Source organism: Protopterus annectens, chromosome 1.part0 (assembly GCF_019279795.1).
Source record: "Protopterus annectens isolate FY-2018-M chromosome 1.part0, PAN1.0, whole genome shotgun sequence".
NCBI lineage: Eukaryota > Metazoa > Chordata > Ceratodontiformes > Protopteridae > Protopterus > Protopterus annectens.
The window spans coordinates 397,160,480-397,175,336 of record NC_056725.1 but is presented as its reverse complement, the minus strand read 5'-3'; positions in this window follow the sequence as shown (position 1 = coordinate 397,175,336).

Here is a 14,857-nt window from a genome sequence, read left to right as displayed (position 1 = left end):
TCTTCATTCCTTGCATTCCTATGATTCCAACGGATATGCCTTTTCAATTTAAGAGACTGCAATTCCCAATTCGATTTGCGTTTGCAGCCACCATCAACAAAGCTCAGGGCCAATCTTTAGAATTGTGCGGTTTAGATCTACACACGGATGATTGCTTCTCACATGGACAATTATATGTTGTGTGTTCTAGAGTCAGCAAACCAGACAATCTCCATATCTGCACAGACAATGGAACAACAAAAAATATTGTTTACCCACAAGCATTGTGAAATTAAACATATTAAAAATATGCACTTTCTCTTTTCTTTCTTTTCCATTTAACCAGACTGAGCCACAGCAACGCATGGCCGGGTACAGATAGTATATATATATATATATATATATATATATATATATATATATATATATATATATATATATATATATATTTATATAGATATATATAAAATAGTTATAGCATAAGATTTGATGTCCCTTTCTGTGTGATATTGAAAGCAATGAATGTTGCTTGCATAGTGCTTTGTTTCTGATATTTAAGTTTTTTGATCATTACATTCAGGTAATTTGTTCCTCATCTCTGTCCTTCATGATACCAGCCCTGCACCCCAGTACCTGCTCACACCAGGTCTAAAAGCTATATCCTTACCTTAGTAGTCGCTTGTCATAGAGCTAGGTATCTGTGGCCTTGGCATGTCTGTGCTTTTGTCCAGGGGGTGGGATTTTTGCTTATGATCTACCCATTTTCCCCTCTCCTGTGGACCTAATGGTATGCTGAGGGAAAGGCATGCAATGGAGACTTGCAGAGTATCACCCCACCTCAGCAGCAGTTTAGCCATGTCTCCCTTATGTTCCCCTCTTTAGGTATGCCTACACATGTGCCTTCTCCAGCCTCCACCTAGGATCTACACAGTAGGCACCCGTAGTTCTTCTCACCAACCCAGGATGGTAACGACTGTCTCTCCCTGTTACAGCTGTCATCTGAACCACTAAACAAACCTGGCTTAGCTAGATCATAGTCAGGGCTTTATCTTTTTATTCCACCAGAGCAGCTCATCATGGAATTCAGTGGCAGACAATATGAACAGCTGTAGCAAAGGCATGCTTGCTTTTTTTTAGTTTAGAATATCCACTTAGAGCTATATTTGCAATAACTTCAACATATTATTTTAAAGTACACTGCTTTCTTTATCATTCTTTTTCCACAATTGTGTGATTCACCATTCTGGTTAAATACATTAATACAACAATGATTTACAGAAAGTAGTTCAGGTTCTACCCAGATGCAGTCTTGAATCTTTTTTAAAACTTTTTTTTTTAATATTTTTATTTATTTATTTTGACCTCCTTGCAGCTGCACATCAGCTGACCCTGACTGCTCCTCATTTTCTAGGTCTGTTATAACTGATTTCCTCTCCTGGACTTTCTCCAAAATGGTTCAGAGCCAATGAGAAGTCTGTGGTCCCTCAGGACAACATCATGTATGATATGGGGGAGGATTTCTATTATGTTCTAATTCTCCTCATACAATATGGTCATGCACAGTCCCAGTCGGATATGCAATTGACATGCGGTATATCATCCCATGTCTGTGGTAATTCAGCAAATCAGCCAATGCCCCTCCTTTTTGATGGACAACATGCCCTCGCCTCTGTGGTGAATCAAGCAGAAGGAGTGCCATTGCACTAACCCTCATTCCCCCAGGATGGGCACAATACCATCTTGTCTTGCCATTGCTTCAAATGTTAGAGCCACTAACTGTGCCCGGGTCACCTGGGCCAAAATCATAGCATTATTCCTTTGCACCACAATGCTGGATTTTTTTTAAACTGATTAACATATACACACACACACACACACACACACACACACACACACACACACACACACTGGAGACATTGGCATGCTTACTAACCTGCATATCTTTGGGATTTAGGATAAAAAACAGAATACCCAACAAAAATGCATGTGGAGATAGGGAGAAGCTGCAGACCTTTTGCAGAAGGTACCCATTTCAGGAATTAAACCAGACATCATGCTTTGTGGAGCAGAAATACTAGCTACAGTATCACTGTACTTCTTCTTCTTTCGGCTTTTTCCTGGTTAGCGGTCACCACAGCAGATCACCTGTCTGCTCATGATTGGCAGTGGAGTTGCCAGCCTGGCACCCAACCTTCCACAGAAGACACACATGTGCACACACTCATGCCCAGGGCAAATTTAGAGTATCCAGTCCACCTGCAGCATGTCTTTGGGATGTGGTAGTATCATTGCACTGATCCAAATTAATTGCACTATAGCCAATTAAAGTGTGTATCCAGATCAATTCCGGTTTGCACGCAGCATTTTCATGCCATCAATATATTTTTTTAATCAAGACTGGATAAGCTCAAGTCAGAACTATGGCAATATAGAGATGTTGTATTCAGAAAATAAACTCCAGACTCAGTAGGCAACATACCACTAACCCAGAGCATATCTTGTACCTTTCCACTAATACTTCACAAATATGACACTCCTTAAGTGTAATGTTTGGCAATTTCTGTTTAAAAAATCTACTTTGAATGGATGCAGTCATAATCATTCTACATAATTGTATACAACGTATCATAACATTTAATTTCACAATGTCATCATGATCAACTTTATAGAAAACAAAGTAAACTGTGAGGTTAGAAAACAGGATACATAACTTGCAATTCTCTTGGAGGTTTAAGAAACAATGCATTCTATGATTTATAACACACCTAAAAGAGTTGCTTCAGGAGTTCTGTAATGTTTGCAAGTGTTTATATATATGCACTCAGTTACTTTCAGGAAGAGGCAGCTGTCTTAGAAGTATATCAATAGTAGAAGTGAGAGCATGTGGAGGGTGGGCCAGTCATACCAAATATGTGCAAAGACATGCATGGTTTCTTTCAACAGCCATGCAATCCCTCCTTTTTTTAAAAACAAATTATAAAGCCTTTAAAAAATTGCCTTTGCATTCATGGAGATAAGCTAGACACTTCTAAATTTTATTTGATCATAAAGATGGCCAGAGTGGCCTATAAAATAAGTGCCCCTAAATCTGTTTTAATCATTTAAGATCTATTAATGCTCATCAAGAATAAGCTAAATCCAAGCACAAATGCCCAAATTTGTAGATCCCATGCCTTGGCACATTGTAATTGGTGTAACAGATGACTGAAATATTGTCATAAATGTATTAATTCTGATCCTAGAATAAAATTTTGTTTCCTTCCTAAACATGTCCTCTATCTGAAGGCACAGTTGATAGACATTACACTATTGTGATCTAATGATATTCAAAAGTATAATTTTGTATGTATATGTAAAATTCTATCCATCAGACTTTAATAAAACACAACTGCAATTATAAGCAACCTCAAAAAAGAAAAGGAAAATAAACATTTTCAGCAACATCGGAACCATGTATATTGGCATAATCCATGTTGATCCAAAATCTATCAAACACAGATCCCCTGAATCTGGATAAAGTAACCAACGATAAAAGTATAACATTCCAAAAGAGCCAACAACTCTCTGCTTCCTTAAACATACTACAGTAACTGCTGCTCTTGTTTAAATAATGATACATCTAGGTCATATCCAATCAGTTAACAGCATCTTGATTGAATAAATAAAAGTTAAAGGCATACAATATACAAACACTATATAAACAATCAATCATATAAATAGTGAACTAAAAATATATGTAAAAACTGTAAAAACATGCTCTATAAATTTAGATAGTGGTAAAACTGCAAAATATATGTAGAAATATTAGAAAATGTGACCAAACATAATAATCGTTTCAAAGCCCGGTTCCTAAGAAAAGGTTTCAGTGAAAGCTTACTCTTTAGTCCAGGTGATCTGTCAGCCTGAAGCCTAATTCTCCATTCTTGTTCTGAGGCTTCGGTCTTGTTGTTCATGTTCCCACCTCTTTTATTATCTTGTATGATATGTAACACTAGAAACTTGAAGGTGTGTGTGGCTCTCTCTTTTATAACATGCATCGCTAACGCACTTGTCTCTTTTTTATTTTTAATGTCCCTTACAAGTTCTAGGACTCTATCTCTGAGTAGCCGATTAGTTTTGCCTACATAGTAGGCTGGGCATTTTGTACAGAAACCAAAGTATACAACATTCTTACTATAACAGTCTGTATAAAAGCGTGTATCAATGCTGAACTTTCTAGTCGGGTGTGTATACTGCCCCCCTCCAAATATGAAGGGACAGGCTGTACACCTTCTACATGGAAAGGTACCTAGCCTATCAGACCTTGCATAGTGGTCTCCATCTAACTTCTTATAGCACAACTGTCTTTTTAATGACATGTTGTTTTTGAAGGTAAATGATGGTGTAGCCCCTATAACACCTTCTATTTCATCCACATTTAACAATATGCCCCAAGTATTGTAATTATATCACAGACTGTACTGATATTACTTGCAAATGTTAATGGAAAATGTAATACATCATTCTCTGGATTCCTGGTTACTGTGGTACTGGTGGCATAGTTACTATGTTTATCCTGGTTGGTTCTTATCCTATCATAATAGGGCTTGTACCTCTCTCTTCTCTCATTCCAAGCCACTTTTATTTGTTTGTCTATATCTCTGGCTTTATATCCCCTTTCCATAAATTCATGTTTTAACAGGGTAAGTCCTGGGACAAACTATCATCATCATTATATAGCCTCATGCATCTAACTATCTGTCATTTGATCACATTGGTTTTAGTGTAGTTAGAATGCATACTACTACTATGTAGAACATTATAGGTTAATAGGTTCATAGGTTCATACTAGGCTATCTGCCCTGGGGCAATTATAAGCCTAGCCCAATTCTGTATGGCTTACGCCACCCCTTGATTTGAGTATACTGTGCCCTTTTTAAGGTTTAGTTTCCTGTACATGGAGGTATGAACATAACTGAGTGTATCTCTTGTAACTTTTACATCTAGAAACTCTATTTCTCTATTTGAGTATCTGTATGTGAAATTTAAAAAGGGGGTAATGCTATTAATGAAATTTAGAAATTGCTGCAAATTATCTTCGTTATCATACCACAACAGAAAAATATCATCAACAAAATGTTTGTACCACATAATAGACTTAGCAAAAACGTTACCTGTCAAAATATTCTCAGTTTTCCATTGTATAAGTGCTAGGTTGGCGTAGCTATTGGAACAAGCAGTGCCCATAGCCATGCCAACCTTCTGTATATAAAACTTGTCGCCAAACACAAAGATATTATTTTCTAGGATGATCTCAAGTAAGGTACAAATAAGTCGAATTTTGGTATTTTCTATCCCTTTTCTATTAAGTAGTTCCCTTACATTGTCTATGCCCCAAGAATGGGGAATAACTGTGAAAAGGGACTCTACATCAAGAGTAACAAGCCAACATTGGTCATCTATACCCTTCAAATGTGCACTAAGGTCTCTCAAAAAATCTTTAGTGTCCAATAAGACGGTAGTACATTCCTTAAGTATAGGATGCAGGTTTTTCTCAACATATATTGACAGTGGTTCTGTCGCCCACCCCCGACTAGATACTGTAGGTCTCATGGGTGGGCTTTCTATGTTTTTAAAGACTTTTGGTAGACCATACATAATTGGAGTCACTGGGTACTCTATATTGAAATATTCAAAAAGTGGCTCAGAAATCATGCCTGTTATTAACATATCAAACAAAAAAACTTGTAGTCTATCTGTAATGGCTTTAACATGAGTTGCAGAAATCTCACAATAAGTATCAGTGTTACTTAAATGTACTAACATACTTGCAATATATTTGTCTCTATCTAAAATAACAATTCCTCCACCTTTATCTGCTGGGCGTATTTCAACACTTTTAAAGCATTTTAAGTCATTTAACGCTTGCTGTTCACATTTAGATAAATTATAAAAAACATTGGTAGCTTCATTACAAAGCACACTTCTTATTTGTTTATCACACATATCAATGAATAAATCAATCCCAGAATTACTGGGAGGAACAAAAGTACTAGGTTTTTTAAAAACATTATATTCATTGGATCCACCTTGAAAAATAGTTTTTAAAGTCAGTGTCCTTCCAAATAGCTTCAGTTCGTTTAGCACATTCACCAAGTCTACTCTCTGGGCAGGAACAAAACTCAAACCTCTGTTCAATAAAGTTTTTTGTGCTTCAGTCAAGGAAATGGAGGAAATATTAAAAATCAAACCTGTTTGCTTCTCTTCAGGAACTTGTTCTGGTCGTCCACACTGTGAGGTCTCCGTGTCTTGCCATACTGGGGTCGATTGTGCGACCTCCCTCATATTGGGAAAGGTTTTTCTAACAAAAAAGTCCCATTTGTATTCTTGGAAGAGCATTCATGAATGCTGGAATCTCTAACATTGTGTATGTAACTAACAAAGGCCAGTGCTGTATTATTTGGTTTAACAAGTGTTATTTCATCACTTCTAGTTGTTATTTTTGCTGTAGCCTTAGAAGTGCTGGCACCAAGACTAGTTGCAGCATCTGAAGATGATTTACTGGACTGTAGGTCACTGAAAATGGAGTTTTCAGCATCTATATGCAGTGTGCTTGTAACTGCTGTTCCTCTCTGCTCATTGCTGGTGTAGTCATGCCCACTTCCAGGTTGTTGTCTAGGTGTTTCCTGTGTACTCCTCTCTCTGTTCCAGAAGAACACATTGCCCCGTTCAAAATCATGTAAATCTCTATGTATTTTTTTAGTTTTAGCACTAGAGAGACGTTTCTCATATTGGCTAATATGTTCATGTATAATCTTGTCAGTTATTATTTCACTAGAAAATGTGTAAAAAATGTCATTGTGCAGTATATAAATTTCTTTATGCAGCTCATCTTCTTCTGGTTTGAAGTAATCTATAAGAAGCTGCATATACTTAGCACTACATTCTAAGTTAAGACTTTGCCAACGTTTGAGAAGGTCAGGGTATGCATGTCCATAACTGGGCATTGTTAACACTCTAAGACCTCTGGGTGAAATTCTAAACTTTAGCGATGCTTCTAAGTGAAAACGTTGCCATTGAAGGCGCTTATATCTATATAGCTTATTCTCAAGATTTCTAAAGCTTTTCAAAAAATTCTCAGATTGATTATTATCAGTATTAGAGTGAATGTCAGTTTGTTGCAGTATACCTTCAGCCAGTAAAGGATTACCAGCAGGGTTTAGTATAGAATTCAGTCTCTCATTCAGCTTCATCTGGCTATTCCTTCGGTCCTTCGGCCCCACATTCGTGGCTGCCTCGGCATAGGTTGTCACCTCAAATTCATTTGCCATGTCCAGATAGGGGTAAAAATGCAAAACTATCAAACACAGATCCCCTGAATCTGGATAAAGTAACCAACGATAAAAGTATAATATTCCAAAAAAGCCAACAACTCGTTGGAAACAGGGCAAAACAACACTTTAATACAAAATAGTAAAAATATAAAACATGTGAGCGCTTTCACAGAGTCCTCTCTGCTTCCTCCCATTAAGATTTGCAAGTAATATCAGTACAGTCTGTGATATAATTAAAAATAATTGGGGCATATTGTTAAATGTGAATGAACTAGAAGGTGTTACAGGGGCTACACCATCGTTTACCTTCAAAAACAGCATGTCATTAAAAAGACAGTTGTGCTATAAGAAGTTAGATGGAGACCACTATGCAAGGTCTGATAGGCTAGGTACCTTTCCATGTAGGAAGTGTACAGCCTGTCCCTTCATATTTGGAGGGGGGCAGTATACACACCCGACTAGAAAGTTCAGCATCGATACACGCTTTTATACAGACTGTTATAGTAAGAATGTTGTATACTTTGGTTTCTGTACAAAATGCCCAGCCTACTATGTAGGCAAAACTAATCGGCTACTCAATGATAGAGTCCTAGAACATGTAAGGGACATTAAAAATAAAAAAGAGACAAGTGCGTTAGCGATGCATGTTATAAAGGAGGAAGCCACACACACCTTCAAGTTTCTAGTGCTACATATCATACAAGATAATAAAAGAGGTGGGAACATGAACAACAAGACCGAAGCCTCAGAACAAGAATGGATAATTAGGCTTCAGGCTGACAGACCACCTGGACTAAATAGTAAGGTTTCACTGAAACCTTTTCTTAGGAACAGGGCTTTGAAACATTGATTATTATGTTTGGTCACATCTTCTAATATTTGTACATATATTTTACAGTTTTACCACTATCTAATTTTATAGAGCATGTTTTTAAAGTTTTTTACATATATTTTTAAGTTTACTATTTATATGATTGATTGTTTATATAGTATTTGTATAGTGTATGCCTTTAACTTTTATTTATTCAATCAAGAAGCTGTTAACTGATTGGATATGACCTAGATGTATCATTATTTAAACAAGAACAGCAGTTACTGTAGTATGTCTGAGGAAGCAGAGAGGACTCTGTGAAAGCGCTCACATGTTTTATATTTTTACTATTTTGTATTAAAGTGTTGTTTTTCCATGTGTATTCCAACGAGTTGTTGGCTTTTTGATCCAAAATCTAGACTGAAATTTTTTGATATTGTTCTTTGATCATGTGATGATAGTATGTTATGTGCTGCTTGTAGTAAATGCACTGTATTCTTTTCTCAGTAATATTTTGTTTGACTCAGCATGTTAATTTTGTGTTTATCATTTGTTAGTGGGAATGCTTCCCCAAGGGTCCCCTTTGAAAATGGAATCTGCTCACCACCCAGTCAGGTTAGTATAGAGAGTGATAAATATGTTTATCAGGTGCACCATGTAGATGTTTTTATTGGCAGCCATGTATCACTATTAAACCATGCAGACACTGCAGCTAGTCACAATAGCACAATCCCATTCACCTGAGGAAAAAAGAAAGAGCTTCACATAGTGCTCTCTCAGAAACAGAGACACACACACACACACACACACACACACACACACACACACACACACACACACACACACACACACACACACACGCGCGCGCACGCACACACACACACACACACACGCACACACATGCACACACAAAGACTTCATCACATGAAGTAAAGCTTCCATAATCACATGTTCACTCATTAGAATAAAGACGAATGAATAAATAAATACATAAAGCAAGAAAGAAAGAAAGGCAGAAAAAATAAGAACAGAACTGCAAACAGATAGTTGCAGCACGGCATCACTCGTAAATCAAACTGAATGCTAAATATCTGCACTAGATATGATTTAACTAAGTTAAAATACAATTAAACTATGTAAGTGGCACATCTGAACATAACCCTCAATTAACTACTGAAATAATACCACAAAGTTGCTTGCACAAAAAAGAGCGAAAATTACTTAGGAAGCATTGCAGAAAAGAGGTTCTGTTACAAGCAGTCAAGTCTGAAGTGTTCAAAGGCTACAGCCTTCAACTATGGACTCAAGCTTCTTGTAGCTCATTCAAGCTGTCACTCACACACACCAAAACTTAAACATGTGTTCAGACAAACAGCTGCTGTACCTTACCTGAAGACAGTGAGTTTGAGTGAGATAAGTGAGGCAGCCATAGGTAGGGAGTATGATGAAGAGGTGGGAGTGTAGATTAGGACTGCGATCAGGAAGGTGATTTTAGGTTTGGAGAGTCAGAAGGATACTTTACGGTTAGGGACTGGGAGTGGGAGGAGAATTATAAGGTTAGGGAGCAAGAAGGGAGTTTTAGGATCAGAAATCAGGAAGAGAGTTTTAGGTTAAGGGAGTTTAGGATTAGGGAGGGGTAGGATTTAGGTTTACGGAGTGATTGGGAATCTTGTGGTTAGGGAGGGGGAGTGGAGTTTTAGGGGTAAGGAATGAGGGATCAGATTAGGAACTGGGTGGGTTTTTTTAGGTTTAGAGGTAGAACTCCTAGTAACTAATGGGAACAAAGCTTTGAAGCTTTGTCTGGACAGAGTGCCAGTCTATCTCAGAACTCACATATTCTTTTGCTGTGCTATTGTTCCATATTTTAATTATTAATGATCTTGGAATCATAAACACACTGCAATTAAAAAAGTCTTGCTACAAGATGGCAATGCTACTCTCTATACTTGTTATGCAGTCCATATATTTCTGTACTTGGACTCACAAACACATTATAAATAAAAATGGTATTGAATGAAAAAGAATCTCATGGAAGGTACCTTACTGTCAACCAAACCAGTCAAAGGAGGAATGGTTAATAATCATGGCACACGATAGTGGCCTACTTGCACATTGGTTTACAAAGTCCATTGAAAAAATGGGAGAAACAGATCAATGTAGGTTTTGTAAAACATAACTGGAGAACGCTGCCATCTGTGCAGTAACTGAAGCATGGTTCAATGTCATGAAAAGCACTCTGGTAGTGCATGACTATAATACCTTTCATACATTCCAACCACCCACTGAACATGGAGGAACTAAAGGTGGCGGTATATCTATCTACATTAAAGATAAGCACACCTCAAGGCTGGTCAAACAATATGACATGCTTGACCATCTCCATATCCAACTAATCATTGGAAAAATCCATTACCATATTCTTGCTAGCTACAGGTCTCCTGCCATAAACCAAGAAACCAATACTTAATACCTGAAGTTACTAGAATCACTCACCATCCAGCCCAATACCATACTTGTGGGTGATTTTAACTCTCCCTCCATTAATTTGGGGGGCATACACAACCACTAACATGCAAGTCCAAAGATTTCTTGACTTTGTAAATTCAAGTGCCCTATAGTAGCTAGTCTGCAGTTGAACTAGGGGAACAAATATCCTAGATCTGGGAGACAGCTACACCCCCCATGTTATATCCTCATTAGTAAGATCAGATCACAAAAACGTCTCCCTTGAAATAAAGGTAAAACTAGTACCCCAACTAACCTCAAATACTTTAAGAACTTCTCTAAGGTAAATTACTCCCTATTAAGGGATGCCATAGCTAGTTTTCAAGCTCCTCCAAATCCTGAAAAAAACAGAAACCTATGCAGAGGCATACACAAAAGCCCTGTATGACTATGTAAATAACTGCATAAAAATGGCAGTACCAGAGTGAAATAACCCAGGTCAAGCTGCAAAAACAAGCCACCCTGGTACACCCCTTGTATTAATAGGTTGTAAAACAAAAGAAAGAAAATCCAGTCAAGAAGTAAGAGGGAATGTGCACAACACAAAAATAAGTCCCTCATTAGTTTAAACAAGCAAATCAGGGTACTAGTCAAGTTTCTGAAAGCAGACTTTGAGGTAAACATTGCCTCCAAAGCTAAGGATAACCATAAGGTATTTTTCAGTTATGTCCACAATGTCAAGGGCAACACCAAATAATGTGCAGAATTAGTTGTAGACGGCATCACCTACACTCAGCTGGAAGCAAATCTGCTGGCGGACAAGTTCAGCTCAAATTTTACCTCCTTATCACTCGCAGTTCTACTCTACACCACTCCACTGCCAATTATCACCAAAGAACAGGTTGCCACTGCATTCTCTAAAGCTAAAAACACAACTTCAGTGGGGCCTGAGAATATCGCAGGTTATCTCTTAAACAGCTTAAATCAGGAGTTATCAGGCTCATTTGGATCTCTGTTTAACCACAGTCTTCAGACTGGCTTTGTCCTGATAGAGTGGTGGACCACAACAGTCATCCCTGCTCATAAAAGTGACCATTTACTGGCCTGGGAAATTACAGACCCATATGTTTGACTAGTCTTATATGTAAGGTCATGGAACGAATAACTATGGACCAGATAAATAATGACATAGGGGACCTCCAAACACTAGACCCAACACAATTCGGCTTTGTCAAGGGCAGGTCATGCCTACTGAATCTAGTGGATTTTTTTTTGAGAAAGTTACTAAGTCCATGAATGAAGGTAAAACAGTACATACTGCCAACCTCAACTTGGCCAAGGCATTTGACACAGTTCCACACTCAGGTATTATAAAAAACTCACAAAAACTGGGAATAAATTCCTATGTCACCAGATGGATAGCCACTTGGCTCATGGACAGGATACATGTGGTTAAAGTGGGTGAATCCAGACCCAGCAAGAGGCCAGTTATTAGTGGTTTGCCACAGAGCTTAGTACTGGGACCACTCCTGTTCAGAATATACTTCTCCGAAGTCAAGGCAAATGTGGAAGGACTCTGGATGACAAAGTTTGATGATGATTGCAAGCTGGGGGCAATCACTGATTCTCCCAGTGATGTAGATATCCTCCAGGAGGGTCTAGATAAGACAAATGATTGGCACCAGAACCATGGCCTAAAACTAAATGGAAAAAAATACATCATTATACCCTTTGGAAAGTCAAATACCACTGTAAATTACAACATCAATAACACACTTCTTAAGTGGACTCAGAGGTGAGAGATCTAGGTACACAGATAGTAACCTGAACTTTGACTGCCATATGTCCACAATGGTACAGTGGAGAGGAAATCCTTTTATGTGACACAACTTAAAGGTAAAGGTATGGCATCCAGAGCCAAGGAAATTATAGTTCCACTGTTCTCAGCCCTCAAAAGATCAATAATTGAGTACCGTGTGCTATTTAGCATGTACTTGACTAGGCACTTACAGCAGCTGGAGTCACCTCAGAGGTTCCTCACAAAGAAAATACAAAGTGCAAACAACATGAACTATGACAATAGACTAAATGCCCTATCCCTTTGCTCTGTCTCATATGGATTATTAAGGGGTGAGCTATGGCTGACCTGCAATGCACTCACAAATCCTGCCCTGATGGAGTTGTTACACATCCGCAAGTCAAACAGTATGAGGGTCATTTGCTTTAGGGGTCTAAACTTAGTCAGCGACTCAAACAAAACATGCTGGAGAGAAAGATATGTGTCTCAGAGATTGGCCCTTCTTTGGAACAGGTTTACTATTCACATTAAGCAGAGCCCTTCCATGGCCCTCTTCAAATGCAGTTTGTATCAATGGATGGGAAATCACAAATTCACAACTGGGGCAGTGCCTAAGTCCATTATGGACAAGGGCAATCTGTAAGATACTCAGTGCAGAGGCACAAATCCATGCCATCCTCTTGTCCCTAGGGGCTATATATTGGATAAAATTGGGTTATATAGGCTAGACTTGTAAGGGTCCTTAGTCATTCACCTAGTCATTTCCTATGAACCTATGAACTGATGGAAAGAGTTACCCATTTCACTGCTGGGTGTTGTAAACACTTGGCTGAGGGTTTGTATAATGAAAGGTACAATAATGTAATAAGACTGCTGTACTGGGGACTATACAAACACTACACTATAATATAGGAGTATCTGAGAAGCAATGGAGACAGGAACCTCAAAGCATTCCTGACAGTGATGAAGTTTATATCACACATGATCACCCATTAGCAATTGTTCAAAAAACAGATGCAAGTAAACCAGATATAAAAAGAGCACTGTTCAGTGAAATTTCTGCACACAGTGATTATAGTGTCCTACGTACTAAGAGACAAAAAGTCTTAAAATGCAAAGAAGAAGGATGCCAAGGCAGTTGCAATACTAGGAGAAGAAGCAACAGATCTAATAAAAATGATAATCATATTTAAGTATGCTACCCATACATGTGACCTCATATGGACTGCAAAAACAGGTAATTCTGGGGCACATTACTGGTGTTGAGAAAAACACTCTAACAGTTTAGTTCTTCATTAACTAGAAGCTTATTCAAATAAATTATCCAAGATATGCATGCATATGCATATTTATCATCTTTTATTTATATCGTTCCTCTGTGTTTCTGCTAGTCTGCATAAAAGTCTTTATTACTGAATCATGCAATTGTTTCCCTTATATATATATATATATATATATATATATATATATATATATATATATATATATATATATATATATATATACATATATACATATATATATATGGGCCTACTTCTCTTAATCGACAACACAGTTTGTCGAGTAACAGAAGATCAAACCCACTTCAGCGATAGTGCACATCATCGAAAGTGCACTTTCGCTGAAGCCAATTGTCAAATAAACAAAATATTAAATTGAAACTGTTTATGCAGGGGGGCAAGCACCCCTGCACCCCCATGTGGGGGGATGTGCCCCCCACACCCACCCTACTTAAATATACCAACTCCGAGATCGCACTACAGTGGGGAAAAGGATATATTTCCTTATCCCCACTGTAACCAGCTTGTGCAAAAGTGCACTTTCGATGTTGTGCACTTTCGCTGAAGTGGGTTTGATCTTCTGTTACTCGACAAACTGTGTTGTCGATTAAGAGAATGAGATCCATATATATATATATATATATATATATATATATATATATATGTAATGAAAATAACGTTTGATACTCATTTTTTTCTTATTCTTTAACTCATTTCCTCTTTCTGATTTTTCTTTTATCTTCTAATATCTTCCCAAATACGTAAATATTTTATTTCATTCCCAGGGAATCCTGAACACTGCATCTTTGATCATTGTCACTCATCCGGTCAGGATAAAATAGATGAACAGTTGTGAGTTCAATTCAAACAGATTTATTATATACAAACACATCAGTATTAAGGCATAGTAACTTAAACTTAAATAAACTTATAAACAGACTGACTACTGCACTCATACATGTTAACACTCTAGCTGTTCTTTCAAAATGGCACTGCTGCCTGCACGTTCTCACTATTTATATGCACGTGCCTACACTTGGAAATGCTTCTCAAAGGTACAAAACATCCTCTGTTCTACATCCTCCCTCTTTGAGAAATAGGTCATACATTAAATTGACGGCATTCATTGACATGCAATTGTACAGAAATTATCCTTTGGCATGCAATTATACCAAACTAGTTCTTTGACATGCAATCATACAAAACTAAACACATATAAAACAATTATGTT